Source organism: Varroa destructor, unplaced genomic scaffold (genome assembly GCF_002443255.2).
Source record: "Varroa destructor unplaced genomic scaffold, Vdes_3.0 BEIS01000001.1, whole genome shotgun sequence".
Taxonomy (NCBI): domain Eukaryota; kingdom Metazoa; phylum Arthropoda; class Arachnida; order Mesostigmata; family Varroidae; genus Varroa; species Varroa destructor.
In genome coordinates this window covers 56,805,171-56,817,671 of record NW_019211454.1, presented here as the reverse complement: position 1 = coordinate 56,817,671, position 12,501 = coordinate 56,805,171, and the positions used below count along the sequence as shown (strand labels likewise).

The window sequence follows — 12,501 nt, the reverse complement described above, 5'->3', positions numbered from 1 at the left end:
GTGTCGCAGGCTAACATTCGGCTCTAAGCTGGCCGTTCAGTCGGCCAGGCTGGTCCCTGTTTAAGGTCCTTTCCAGCCTTATTTTGCTAGCAGCGCGACTGCTGATGTTGCTGCTGTTTACGGTGGTGGCGAGACACATGTCAGCAACGAAGTCGACTCCGCGACGACGACGCCAGGTGAAAGCAAGGGTTGAGGCAGCCAGAGCGGCAGCCGTAAGCGACTGGCTGGCTTTTGCCTGCTGTTGCGGCATTACACGACGATGAAAACGATGACGACGACGACGGCGAAGCATATTCTCTTCGATTCCCTACTTTTCGTAGACTAGCCCCCTTTTCTCGTCCACTTTTTATCGGCCGTGCGCCCCGTTACGTCAAACGATAAATTCTTGCTGTTTTGTTTTTCAGCAGCGACGATAACAACTCCACGATTCTCCTATATATATGTACGTATCAATCTGTCAGTGCCAGCTGAGTAACTGAATAACAACAGCTGGACAATAACAACAATAATAACAGTAGAAAGAGCATTGGACACAAAGGTTACCGCTACGGTGGCAGCAGTAGAAGGGGAAGGGCAACACTGGTGAGAACAACAGCTGAATACTGCATCTAGATTATCTATTCCTTTTTTCATGTTGTTTCTATTCGACTTTTTTCCGTGGACGAGGGTAGTGGTGCTGTCCACAATGTAGAAGATCGCTGATGATGTTTGTTACGCCGCCTGTGGTGATGTCGCTTAGTCTGCGGTCCCTTCTACTACTATAGCATCGTATTATCTTGAAACCACTACTAGCCGTTATTTGTCTCCCTTTTTCTAATTCTATTAGTCGGTTAGCCGTTTTTACTCATTCTCTGTACGCTCATTAGAAGGTAGCGCGAATCCGATGCACGATAGGGTTGAGTTCTTACCGGTATACGTAAGAGTATGAAGCAAGTCAATCCGTAAGTGAATGCGAAGTGTGCTATGGATCTGTGCATGTCATGCTTCTACATCGCTATTGTGTGGAAAATCCTTCAAATACATCTTACGGATACATTCGATCTATAGTAGGAATTTGGCCGAACGGATCGGTGGACGCCGGGTTTTTGCCCTGTATAGCAAATAACAATTGAGCATGTCTAGTTGATTCGTTTATCTGGCGAAACCTCTAGCAGAAGTATAATTGTTGCGTTATTGAATATATTCGATGTTTTCAAATAGATCCGTTCCGTCAGAAGCATTTCTCAATTAGTAATCGTGGCAACTAGTAAGGTACGTTGACTTAGTAACCCGATTTGCTCCAAGTTCTTCCAACCATGCAAATGCTAAAAGAGAAAAGCACGATCTTAAAATAGTAGAATGTGGAAATAGATTGGCTGTCATCTAACCTCTTCGCGCTCACCGAACCCCCGCCCGAAATCAACGCTCTACATTATTGTCAGTTTTCGTAAGCTTTCTGAAAATCTGGAAGGAAAACCCCCTTGAAACAAACCAGGAATCCTTAATGGAGTTTAGCTTTAAAGAGCTACAAAATTCGTTAGAATAGTTCGAAAAGCCATTCTTCATCGATACAGAAATTAATGGATATTTTAGAGAGCGGGTCATCAATTGTCAAGTCCAATAAATTCGTCCAGATAAACTTTATAAGTTAACGTTTTTCAAACACTGGCCGTTTTGAGCTCTTGCATTTTTGAGGCCTCTCATCTGCTGCCCGGCAACTTTTTATGCGTATTTAAGCAGGGCATTGACAAGTTTGTACCTGTTCGTACGTTTTGATGCTATTACTTCTACTATCAAAAGCTTAGTTGCAAATTAAAAGAGTACAAGTTGGTGGCTTACGCTAAGAATTGAAGCTGTAACCGTAATAAATCGTGGTTACATCGATTAATTATAACCGCCAGTAGCTTCATTGAGATACCTTCAAACCATTATGTTGAAATATCTGTTTTTTGTTAGATTAGCCGGTATAGTTTTTAAACGCAAACATTTCCCTATGTTAGTGGTAAATAATATTCGATAGGTAAATGTATATCGTACCGAGGTACATATTTGACGAAGGGTTCCGTTTAACTGTTATAGGTGCCACCAAAGTGAGAGCTGTCGAAACAGAGCGGCTGCTTCGAACGGTTGTTAGGCTGTTCAATCGAGACTGGACCATTTCATGGCGATGCCACGAAGAGTCGTTACTGCTTTCGATCTACTCTTCTCATTGTTGTTGACGTTAACGCTGAGACGGAACGCTAGGCTCAATTAGGAATTCCATCTGCTGTTAAAAAAGCAACGAAACAGGTGACCTTGAGCCGCCATATAACTTGTACCTTATTTTTTAATTAGGCGGCCTGATTGCACCTTGCTCTAAGTTGGCTCAAGTCTTCTAACTCTGTAAAAGGTTTGTGTTCCTCGTGTGCAAATACGATTGTGATCAACAACATACATAAATTAACACTTGAGGTTGTAAAGCAGCTGAAAGTCTGAGCTCCTTGCAGGCTTAGGAAATTTGAGTGAAATCACAGTGCTATATATCATAGAAACATCTAAATTTAAGACATGAAAATCCAATCCTGGATAACGTCCTTTGTGGTCGCTCGTCGTACAAAGCTGACAACATACCTACCTCGCTGTTATTTCTTTGCTAACGTATTCGTTACAAATTGAGCGTTCTGCTAACTGCCCTACATGTAAAAAACCCATTTCTACTTACCACACTGGGTCGATGCAAAACATTTCAGCAAAAAGACCAGCAATGATTTAACTGCGTTTCAATGCATATATTATATAAAGCGGACTCAAGCATTTCCTCTTGTGTCTTTTGTACCTCTATCTTTACGCTCACTGTTTTGTCGCGTTAATTGTAAACCTAATACGACTGATTGTAGATTTTCTACAATCAGGCCATTCCCGATAGTCTAAATGAAGCAGATGAGTCGAATTATTTACAGAAATGCATTAAAAATCTTCTGTAACTACCAAGGTATCTGTGTCCACATTAGTCTATCAAATGTTGCCTATTGAAACAAAAAAAGGGTGGGCGAATTATTAGAAACACATTGTTCGGGTTATTTAAAAAGAAAATTCAATACATTCTTGCTATTTAACGATGTAAAACGCGTTTGCTAGAAAAGATCCTCCATAGTTGACAATAATGTATTTAGACAAAAAGTTGGTCAGTCAGTGGGTTTATATTTCGTCTAGAGTAACTACTGTAATAGACGCTAGTGCAATGGTGAGCTATGGGAAGTTTAAATTCAGCTGAAACTGGAAGCGACATTGTTTTTTGGGTCAGTCTTAGCTGACCCGCAGCGAACTATTCAAGCAGATGCAGTAATCGTTCTTTCTGGGACAATACTCAACTGAATCACACAAGCGGTCGCGAGAAATAATCGAACTATAAAAAACAGCGATCCAATAGACTACTCAAGATGGATTTTGGCAAAATGGCGATGCCAGCTGGACCAATCGTGACGGCTAGGGTGGTAGAATACATAAGAGGAGACTTAAGAACGAGACGCAGAGTGTGGCCACATGTGGACACCATAACATGCGCCCGACCTGGTCCACAGACGGAAACTGCCACCATTTCCGTTAGCTAAAGCAACAAGCGGCGAAACGATCTCTCGAGGCCGATTACGAGTATTCGCATCAAGAGGATACTCATCGGTTAAGTACTTAACAGTACCCTATCGATGTGCACGGTATAAGCAGGGGCACGTACGGTTACACGTATACGCCAGCGTTTGCTTGTCGTAGGCAGTATATGGGGATAGAGATGTACGAGGTCAGCGACAGCAAAAAAAAAAAGATCTGTAATTTGCATGTTGACGTTTGCTCACAATTTAGGCACGTCAGGGTATATATAGTCTGTTGTTGGACTTGAATTGATGACGTTATCAATTCACATTATATACATATACCGACTCATAGAAACTGATGCATCTGTTCGAGGTTTTGAAAAATGTAAAAGAAAAATAAACCAAGAAAAAACAAGTAATATTCTACGTAATTCATATCGCGCGCAAATCGAACACGTGGAAACATTTCCCAAAAATGTCGAACTATAGATGTGTAGCAGCGATCTGGTTAGAGTTGAAAAAGGCAATAAACTATCTATGAAGCTTTGAACTTTACAATATCATGAGTAAATATACACAATGATATCTTAGTGTATCTGATATCGTATTGCTTATTGTTGTCGAAGTTACTTCAGTTTGTAAGGTATCGTCTACTTGTAAAGGCGAACAATTTCCAAGTAGCCTTTGGGCGACGCCTGCACTCTGCCCATATGAAAGTAACAAACATTTTCCGTCTGGTCGATGTAGTATTTTGCCAAGGTAGCTTCAAATTTAAATCGGTAGTCACTCTCACACACACGCATGTTTTTCCGTGAGTGCTTATAACAAGAGAACCCCCTTCATTCAAAAGCAGTTATGGTTCATCTGCCCTAATGTACAGCCATATCTTTTTGGCCTCCACCGTAAGAGATTTTAGCGGACGTCCGTCTTCTAATAAAGACTTTACTTGAAAACGAAAACCATAAAAAAATCAGTGTACTAGTTATACTTAAGTATATATTTTGGATTTAGCGTACTGCGAGACATTGATTTAGGCGGCCGCTCCCACTAATGGAACAAAACATAGTGTGCGTCCACGCCCCAGTTTCCAACCTAGATCACGTCAGTAAGTACTGGTTTCAGTAGCTAAACACGTTATCTTTGCACCCGGGCGGGGATTGCTTACCTCTAAAGATACCATACTAAAACAGAGCGTACTGTAAACAACTGTAGAGTGTACGAGTGCATAATACAAGTAACCAGTGATTAATACGTCACAAAATTAGGAAAGTCATCTTGTACGAGTGAATTCTGGAGTGTTCATTACGTCTTATCACGATAAACCGTAAAATATTAATGACCCTTTTAATAAGCCCACGGTAGTATAGAGCATGAAAACTGTTTGTGTAAATTTTGAGTTCTCTTAGAAACGTTCGAGAGATTCGAAGCAATACTCTGCATTGGGAGAATTAGTCAAATACGTTTGTGGCTTCATACTTCCTCATCGAGCAGTAGGATTAATTTTCCAATATCAAATATCACTCCGTATTTTTTATTTCGTCCTACAGCCCCATTCTTCTTTGTGCCCCATCACGATCTGCAGGTGTCTGGGTCTTTTTCTTGAAACAGCCATCTCGCTCGTTGCTAGCTGTCTGAGTCCGTAAGTTCTTACGTGGCAGATATTCCATGTTCTTACAATAGCAACGCCGTACAGTGTCGTTCCTGACGCCGACACTTTGTCGTGAATGGCAGGCGTAGTGCAGCCTTCTGGTAAGCAAGCCTTATCTTTTTCTGCCTTATTCAGCGGCCGACGGCGTTAGCAGTCACGGCGTCGAACTCGCCGTAATAATTGAGGTAGCGTCGAGTATCCGTATCGCTGATATGCAATCGTTTGATTTGCGTCGGAAGTTAAGCTGCAGATGATCCCTCACAGAGAACTCGAGAAGAACGCTGGTAGAAGAACGAGCACGCACGTCGAAGAAAACACCTAGTAAACGAAGAAACGATGCACTGGGCTAGCACTAACTGAGGTTTAAAGAAACATGCGTCGAGTCACACACCAGGATGAACGGTAATACGGCCAAACGAAAATTGTTTCGACTTTTCTGTTGAAATATATTTTCAATAGTATGAGGAAAAGAACTGTTTGTATTACGATATATAGCTCAAATTCTTGCGGAAGGTACGCAAAAAGTGGGTACGATAATGTGGATAATAGCTTCGATCAAGGTAGCGGTCGTCATCATTGAGATCAGTATTAGTTGAAAGGAACAGCTCGAGGGTTGCTGAGGTTATTTAGGATAGGCTCTGATCGCCGTGGTAAGTGAAGAACTAAATGTGTGACCAATAGGGTGAAAGTGAAGAAACTGTTCAACGCGATGCTATTATAAGGCTGTATAAGAGATGACAGGAGTAATTAAGGAAGGGGGGTAAAGGATACATGTAGGTCACCGTTATCGAATTGACCTAAGACAAGAGGCAAAAACATTTTAACTTAGAGGGAAAACACACTGTTCAGATATCGATAAGTAATACTTGAAACAGGTAACCTAAAGCAGACACCTTAACTTAAGCAAAAGCGAACAAGGTTAGCTATTGTATAATAGGTGGTTTCAGTTCTGAAAGCCCACTAACTTCAAATCAAGTTGTAACTGTATCGTCGTACATGTTGCAGAAAAAAATCGAGCTTCGCAACAAAATATTTTAACCGCAACTCGTTGAGTACATTTTAACTGACTAAGCTCAGCAATGAAATTTCTTAGATCATATTTTCGTTCTATTCGCCTTTCGGAAGTACCTGTGCCTCGATAACTGGATCTTGCTCTTGTTTAAAATGTTGATTTAATTCGCGTATAGCTATATTGTTATTAATTACAATTGTTATTAAATCCTATCGACGGATGTCCTAAAGGTTGGTCCTTGTGACAGCGAGCAAACGTGAAGGTTTCTACCATTAACAAGGTATCCTACTAACAAATGTCGACCACCGGTGACGGGCTTATGTTAGCTGCTGGTCATCGTCCTTCCGATTACTGACCGCGGGAACAAACACCCCAGTTGGTTTGATTGTCTGCTAGGACAGTTATTCGGTGGCCGGATGAACGGTCTGACTATAATCTGAATTTCTCTTTTCCTCATTAGTTATTCACACCATACTGTAGAAATGGCCCATTCGTGATGGGTTCATTGACTGACCCACTAGTAGATACTGCGTGCAATACACATGCATAGTGGACTCACCCCACGAGGCGACGACTTGGCCAGCTCACTGCGGCACTGGAAGAACCAGGTCATCTGCCGCTGTGGATATCTCTACGAGACGATCCAACCGCTATTCGACAGTCGGTGGCCCGAAGTTCGCTGTAGCGCCTACTCTTTTCGATATACTCACTTCCGATCAAGTCCGACGAGCTCTATTAGAATGCTGTTACAGAAAACACTTTTGAACGAAGGATTTTTTCGACATCGGGATGTCTGGCGATCGGGTAAACATTAGTTCTGAAAACCGTTGTATTTCGATCGAATGAATTAACAAGAATTTTTATCTGAAGATTACTATGGTGTTATCATACGATTGGCCGACATATTGGAGCTAAATATTTAACTGCACTTAAATGCATTAAATTTAGGTTGATCTAAATCTGCAGTTCTATCTGATACCGTCACTCAAGCGGTGTATCGTGCCAATGTCAAAACATATAAAATGTAATAGGTGTTATATGTTCAGTAGTATAGCTTTTGCTCCCATCGTGAGTTACGCAGACAAGACATAATGTTCGATTACGTTTCCTTATTATTTTTTCATTTATTGAAAAAAAAACACGGTGTCTTAACTTCCACCTGAAGTGAACTGGTCTACCGATCTTTTTTCATAGAACATGTCGGCCGAAATAAATTACCTATCGTTGCCCTTCATTGACGCTATATACAATACTGAGATGTTCTTGGTACTCAGGCCAAGCTCAAGTATGTTAGCGAGGACCTACGTTAGTATCTGAAGCCATGCATTCCCTCTTAGAAAGAAAACGACAAGAGACTCCAATAGAAAACCAATCATCAGGTAATCCAATCTAAATTAGAGACGATATAAATCGGTCCATACAGCTCAGCTGTGTATTCCCAGAAGCGGAAATGGATCCGAGTTTTAGCGGGCTCATAAAAAACTGAGCTGTCAATTACGAACGTTCATTCAGTAATGTGTTTTTCGAATAAATTTACAATAGATCTACGATGCTTTTTCGACCAAAACAAGAGAAGAAACATTTGTTTCTGCTGTATTTTGCCTTGCAATAGTGTGACATATGTTTTTTGTATGATGTACTCATTTAATGGGACTAGCAAAAAGTCTTCAACAAAATTCACGTTCATGTAGAGGGAGCTCAGCTGAGTTTCACCCATCTCTAAATCTTATATTCTTTATTGAAACTTCATATCGTTATATTCAAGACAAACACGATTATGCCCATCTAGCTATGACCCGGGTAAACCTTCGTGTGACCCAAATATGGCTGCCTCATTGCCTTCCCCTCTAACGCGCAACCTTGCTGCATCGTCTAGAAATTGTAAAGCCTCCTGTGCTTTTCTGTGCCATCTTTTTCCGAATCCTATGCAAACATCACTGACCAGGTCTGCCGTGAATTTTCCCATCATTCGGACAGTGTAGGGAACTACTGGCTGCATTCACATTAACGGGGCACTCTCGAGCACATACTTCTAGTACGATGGCGGCAACGGGACCTGAGGTAGTCGACAGGCCTGCCAGCTGCTTACGACACGTTGCATAGGCCGGCTGCAGAGCGGGACCGAAGATCAAGTCATTAATCCCACAGAACTGTGCGTATTTGCGCACAATTTATAATAGCTAAGGCCCTGTTCTATAAATCAGTTTGTATGACCGGTGAATGATAACGGTGACAATAGTGGGGGGGACAAATTAATACCCAAGGTACAGTTCCAAAGCAATGTTGAATGTAATGTTGCCCCTTTGTCGATAAGCGGAAATCGATTGATGTAGCGTCACCTCGCGCTTAAAGATTCGAAGGATTTGTTGGAGATAGGTGCCAGCTTTTACGGTGACCATTCTTCGTGTCGTCTCTTGTGTCCCTTTAACTGGTAGTCGTGGTTTCTCATACGTGAGCAGACTGCTACACGTAAACAAATATGAATAAAAGATGTATATAACACGCCAGTGTTTAGGCATGATACGAATACCCCAACAGTTGGCAGGTGACGGCACCACCTCAAGGTATACAAGGGTGTTTTGAAAGCAAAAGTTTCCTTTTTTTCGACCACCATATTTAGATTTTCCTGATGCGATTGTCGTTGGCTTCGTCACATCAAAGACGATCCCCTCAAGGCGCTGACATCGGTGGCAGCACTTTTAGCTAAAGTCTTAGAACTGTTTGGGTTCTAGACAAACAGTGTCACAAAACTCACAGGGACTTCGAAGGCGTGGAAAGGGGTCGACCGAACCCCTGAAAACTACCAGACTGTTTCAATCCATGCACGGCTTCGGCGCCGGTCACATCGTCCCCTTCCGTCAAAATCGGTGGAAATATTTCAATTTAGCTACAACCTGACGTTAGGCAGCAGCAGTTTCTTGTTGCTCCCCCAATCTCTTTCTCTCTCTTTATTTTTTATCCCTATCCCCCACCTGTCCTTAGCCAGCCTTTTGGTCTGGCATCATGCTTTTCCTGAATTTTGTTTGCCAACCGACCGATCGACCGATCAAGCCACGCTACGCAATACAAGTCTCCCGTTTGCCTGCCTGCTGGTTGCCGAGAATAGACGGCACAGACTGGCGGCAGCAGCAGCCAGGTGCAGATGGGGTTCACCGACTGAGATTTCCTGGGGTTGAGAGTTTCGTAAGAAGGGCCAAGCCCTCACACCCATTGGCCAGACCTCCAGCAAGGAAGACAGGGAGCGACCCAGGGAACGAAAGCGAGAAAGAGAGCGTGAGGGGGAGGGGGTGCGAACGGCGGAAGTTGAAGGCGACGGATGGAAGCAAAACGAGACGCGATGGATACATTAAATTCGATGTGGCTGGACCCTCCACCCGCCCTCGCCCCCCAGGATCGGCGTTGCAGCAATGTGTCTGCCGCCGCTACCACATTCCTCATATTAGGCAACGGCGACCGACTGCCATCCGCTACCAACTGCCTGCACTAGCGGCAACAGCCGAGCCAACAGCAGAAGCAGCACGCCTGCAAGGCGTCAGTCTGCGTCCCTCCTTGCTTGCCTGACTACATGAGCGGCTAAGAAGACAAGAGGCAAGGGGGTTCTGCGGGGCTCGGAGCGCTTGCGCATATACTGTCGTCTGCGGGGGAATTGGAACGACAGCTTGCAAAACTTCGGAGCAGCCGTGTACTCGTGTAGCCCCTCACACAGTCGGCCAAGTCGTCGCTGTCCAAAAGCAGTCGGGGACGTGGCAGCGGGACGCGTAGCATAGTCTAAGCTTGAAAGGTGCCAGCAGAAAAGGGGAAAGGGCGGACGGCGGCTGCGTCGTTAGATCAGAGCAGCAGCGTGTGCAGCGAGCGTGAGTGAAGTCGCTGGCGGCAGCCGGACTCTTCCGCTTGAGCAGACGCCATTTGAACGCGCTAGCAACGCAGGCGTGGATTGGCTACTGCGGGGTGCCATAAGGATGTCGTGGCGTCAGCTCGATTGGCGGTAGCATCTCTGAGAAAGGTGGAGGTACCGGGTTCAGTTGCCCCCTCGGCGTGTGGCCAAATAGCGCTGGCGGTGCTACTGCTGATCCTGTTGGTGGAAACTACTATATTAGCTAAGATGGCAACACGCGGCAGTGGCTCGTTCAGGATTGCTTCCTGCTAAGCTCGTCTGCGCCTAAATCGTGTTATTTTGCGCTAGCCAGGGATTTACCTGTGTTTACCGCTGGCGTTTGTTTTTATAGCTTATTTATTTTCTGCGGTGCAATATGGAGGACATTTTTTTTTAAATCAATTATGGTTATATTATTGATCGTTCTTATTATTAAAGAGCCATAAGGGCTGGGATTATAAACTTACTTTGAAACATTTTTTCTTCAGCGAAAAAATGTTTTTTAGTCCTTTGCTATTTTTGCCTAACGCATCTAAGCAAATTCACTTTCAAAAAATCATCAATACCGCTTCCATTCTTTTCATCAACTCCTACCACGTGACCCGTTTATAAGTCTGTATGAGCATTAAGGGAAAGCATGCGAGAACGAAGGGACGATCTTCGCTTACAAATTTTATTTATCGGTGCTTATACTATTATGGATCAGGGATTCATACATGGCCGTGTAACGCCATAACGGTGATGCGAGTGACTTGATAACATAGCAAAACACGTTTGTAGCGAAGTTGAGTCGATTATTGGCAAGTATGCGCTATTAAAATCGAATACATCACGCGCTTTACCCCGTTACTCCTTTGCTATCTTTCAGCCAGCAGGATAGACGAACTATTCGATCTTTAGCCATGCTCAGGCTTCATCAGTGGGTGCCCTATAATATCCTACTGGTGAAGGAGCAAGATGTCCGCCCAAATAACTGGGTCAGTGGTTAGCGAACTACAGGGTACAGATGCTCAGTCACTTCGCACTACATCCAATAAACTGTATCTATCCATCCGACGAGTTTAAATGGTTGGCGTTGTATCCGATGTCTTCCTGCACGTGTTTCCTTGCCGCAGTAATAATAGCAACAACGCTCGTAGTGTTTGTAGTTTCTGTGGAACTAGTCAAACTCATGGTTTTATAGATTGCTGGCGAGATAGAGCGTTACGGCATTTGTGGCCTATCATACCCGGGCCTATGAAACGCATGTGCATCTCGTCACTATTCACTACTATCGGCAGCTGATTGGCGTTCCAGAGGTAGGAGTTCTACATAGATCTGTATCGTGATCTCTATCTCTGGGCAAACGGAGAGCTATTTCGGGTGAGTGATTCTACGTTACGAACTAACTACAACCTAACTACTCTATGGTACTATTAATTTTGTTGTTTAGCTTGTGCTCCTTTTGTCTAACGATCCATTCGGATGCGAATTCGGAAACGACGGATCCGCAAAGGTTTTTACCAGTAACCCGAAAATCAGATAAAGCCACCCTCATACTCACTCATCTGTCTAAGCAATAGAAACAGGCATCCCATACAAAACGAGCCGCATCTACGATTTTCTCATAGAAGCTTAACTTGTACATCTGATATTATTCGAGACAAATATACGCACACCCTAACAATGTCAACCAGCCCCTGAATGTATTCTGTAACTGCCGGAACTTCCACAGAACGATTAAGATCATATTAAGTTGTAGGTTCCATTACGGAATTGATAGCACTTGACTTTCTCCCCCTATGCGCCCTTCATTTCTGTCGATGGCCCTGTAATTAATGTACTAAGTATAATAAAAAGCAACTGTATTTGAGGCAGTAAGTTTTTATTTGTTTATATATAGCCACATGTGTATCTAGCAATTCGTAGCAGAATTCGACTTATAACAGTAAAAATAACATAAGAACATATACATTATAGAGTTTAAACGTTCCACAAACAACATTTTTGAATTGTCTGCAGCTTGTCTGATATCCGATAGCGATACTCGCTCAAAATGGCCATAGCCGTAGGAAGACGTCCAGGTAAAGCGTACTAACGCTTATGTAATTACCGTTATCGATCGGCACGTTCTCGTTAAGTACTACATTGAAATCACTGGCTCTCTTCAATGGCATGAGTGCTGTTGGTCTATGACGAAATTTCCGTACGTTCAGGGTGACTTCTACATGGCACGCCTGTGCGTCGAAAACAACACTAATAGCTGTCTCAATAGCAGTGTTGATTTAGGAATGATAAACGCCTCCATCGAGTCGATACCAACGACTCGATGACGGTGAGCACCGGTTAGAATTCCACAGCCGCGTGCATGAAGCTGATACCTTGATAACGGGAGCGCCGTTTGTCCGGCAGGAGAATGAGCGTCCTTTCGTTTGCTAAG

The 12,501-nt window shown here is 43.4% G+C and overlaps 1 long non-coding RNA gene across 1 annotated transcript; it reads left to right on the top strand.

The window, feature by feature from the left end:
- The first annotated feature begins 602 nt into the window (after window positions 1-602).
- LOC147758846 (uncharacterized) lies at window positions 603-2,775 on the top strand. Its single transcript, XR_015330046.1, has 2 exons — window positions 603-941; window positions 2,059-2,775. It is a non-coding gene; the product is annotated as an uncharacterized LOC147758846 (long non-coding RNA).
- The last annotated feature ends 9,726 nt before the right edge of the window (window positions 2,776-12,501 follow it).